Source organism: Melospiza georgiana, chromosome 14 (genome assembly GCF_028018845.1).
Source record: "Melospiza georgiana isolate bMelGeo1 chromosome 14, bMelGeo1.pri, whole genome shotgun sequence".
Lineage (NCBI taxonomy): Eukaryota > Metazoa > Chordata > Aves > Passeriformes > Passerellidae > Melospiza > Melospiza georgiana.
The window spans coordinates 18,508,525-18,511,453 of record NC_080443.1 but is presented as its reverse complement, the minus strand read 5'-3'; positions in this window follow the sequence as shown (position 1 = coordinate 18,511,453).

The window sequence follows — 2,929 nt, the reverse complement described above, 5'->3', positions numbered from 1 at the left end:
TATTACTTGACAACAGCGAGGGAAGTGGCAGAAACAGCCCTGCTGTCAATCACGGCCAAGGTTTCCTCTGCAGAGAGAGACACCCCGCTCCTGGCGGTGACAAATCATTACCCAGCTCTGCCCGCAGTCCCTCCCCGCGCCAGAAGAGAAGGGACGAGGCCAAACCCTCTGGCACAGTCCCCTCCCTTCCCGGGGTGCATCTCGCTCTCTGGCTCCTGATAAGGTGATGCAGATAAGGCCCAGGCTCAAACGCCTTGGATTGCATCTTCGGGTCAATACAGCAGCATTTATGGCTGCTCCTGCACAAACATTTTGAGAAGGGCTGGGGAGAGGCCGACACACACATGTGTCACTCTCCCAGGGCACAGTGGTCACATCCAATCACCAATTGTCACCTTGCTGGCCTACCAGCCCTTGGGGGAAGAGCAAACGGTGTCACTTGAGGCTCATGAGGACAATAAATCAATGTCCCACAGAATGAGGACCATTAAGGCAGGTCAGCATGGAGAACCTGATTTCTGTGTGACACCACAGTGCTCACACTGTGAGTTGCTGCTGGAAGGGGGAAATGATGCTTCATTCATGCCCTACACACCCTGCTCCATAGGCAGAGGAGAGCTGGAGGAGGTGACTTCCACCCACCACCCTCCATCCCTCTCACCTGTGTCTTCCTCCCGACTCCAGGCAGCCCCAGTGTCCCAGAGCTCCCTCTGGGGAAGAGCTGGGCTCTGCCGATGAATTGTCATCATGGAAGGTTCCAAACATGGCAAATGATGGAAATGGAAAAGGCTGGGAGGACTGGGCAGAATCCCCCACAGATGTGTGGTGTTACATTTCACGCTGGCCCATGCCTGGCTTTTCTGGGAAAGGTCTGTAGTACAGAAATTAAATTCCAGTTTTTCCCCCACAGGCCCATGATGTTTGGTCTGGATTTTTTTATAATTTACTGAATTTTACGCGAACCAGCTTTTTTGATTTCCTGAATTTTACAAAAAGTTCTTTCCTTGTTAAGGAAAGAACATGAGCTGTGCTTCAAAAGGCTGGAAACAAAACTCAGCCATGCAAAGCCATACAGCTTGGAGTGATTGGTTTATTCCCACTTTGATCTTCCAGATGCCCTCCCTGACATTACGGTTCCCTCTCCAGTGACGTGGGTTTTGTGTCAGAGGGTCTTTCCTCTCCATGAGCTGTTCTGAGAGATCCAGGTCAACATCCTGTTGAATTGGGAGGAAAAGAAGAGTTCTTGAGAAAGAGGGAGACGCGTTGCCAGAAAAGGAGTCTTGGCCAAAAGGATGGGATTGCCAGACTGCCTGAACTCTCACTGAACCGAGGAGCAGGCTGGCCCCAAGGATCCCAGCAATCTCCAAACAGCAAGAAATACTAAAAAAATCTGAGGTTTTAACTGTTTGCATTATACTAATTTGATTCAACCCCCATTTCAATTTATTTTTAATATCTTTTTCCATATCCTGGGGCTTTACAGTGGACATTGCAAGGGGTTAACTCCAGATAGGCTTTTCCTCTATAAAGTTTGGGTGTAGAAACTTTCAGCTTTACTTTCTTATCGTTTCTGGGAAATAAAATAATTTCATGTGCCATATTTTCCTTTTCCTTCTTTCCCTTTTTAAGGACGTGTTGTAACCAGTGGTGCACAAATGACTCCTTGCTTAGATAAGACATTATGTTTTTATCCTTGGACTGTGCCCCAGGCTCCCAGTAATGCCAGCATCAGCTAAGTTGGGATCTGATTACTTGTTCTTGCCTCTTACTCAATGTCAGGCTTGATTATGCCCATTAATCTGGTTGGTTATTTTTTTAAACTGAGCCGTGGGCACCATCTTGCCTGATTCTCAGCACTCTGCTACTATTATAGCAAGGTTTTCTCACATTTCTACAATTCTAGGTTTTTAGTTTTGTTTTTTGGGGGGTGTTTTTGGTTTTTTAAATGGATTTCTCACCATTAAAATAGCCATTTTGGTATTTATCAAGATTTTGGGCAGCAGTGGCTCAGAGAGGAGAAATCTGGGCTCCTGCCCTGATCTTGTTGGCTTTAGAGATCTCTCAATGTTTTCCATCCCTCAGAATGATGTGAGGATCAAGGATAATTTCCAAGGAAAGTTGTGGGATGAGGATGTGCTTGGACAATTTTCATTTTGGGAATGACAAAAGGTTACAGAGCAAATTTCATAGCTCAGGACCAGATTTCAGCACCACATCCACACAGATAATCAGGACTGACTTGTGCAGGGTGGAGCTGGAGGGACAGAACGTGGCATTTGTTCCAAACAGATGTCAGCACCCTGCTCCAAACCACTCCAGCACAAAAGCAGCCCTGAAGATGGACAAACCCTTGCTGAGGTTTGGGCAGCATCATCTTTTTCCTCTCCCTGCTTTCTTACATCACTTTCTGAGCCGCAGCTGCAATCCAGCCGGGACCTGCTGGGGCTGAGTTTTATCAAAATCAGGAGAAACCAAACTCACCCAGAGGTGGCCTCACATCTCTTCAGGTCATTGTGAAGTGACAATGAAGGGACAGTGGCCCAGCCAATAGCCAGGAATCTCCAGCTGGTTCCTTATTGCCTTGCCATGATCCAAGCTGAGAGAGCAGCCAGGGAGGGGAGAAGAGAACTCAAATCTTTCCCAGAAAGATGGATTTGAGTAGGGATTTGTGAGGCTGGCCAGCACTTTGTGCTGAGACACCTCCTTGGGTGCTCAGGCACTCACTCACCTGCACAGGCATCTTAGATGGATAACCAAGGGCAAAACTGGTACAACTCAATCTTCCCACTTTGGAAATGGATGCCAATCCTCCTCCACATGGACACAATCCTCTTTTCAATGCGTTTTCCATTGATTCCTGCTTTGAGGCTGGATATAGCTGGAGGGTGCCGGGGAAAGGGGAGAAGGGAGAAAGAACCAGAGTTAAGTT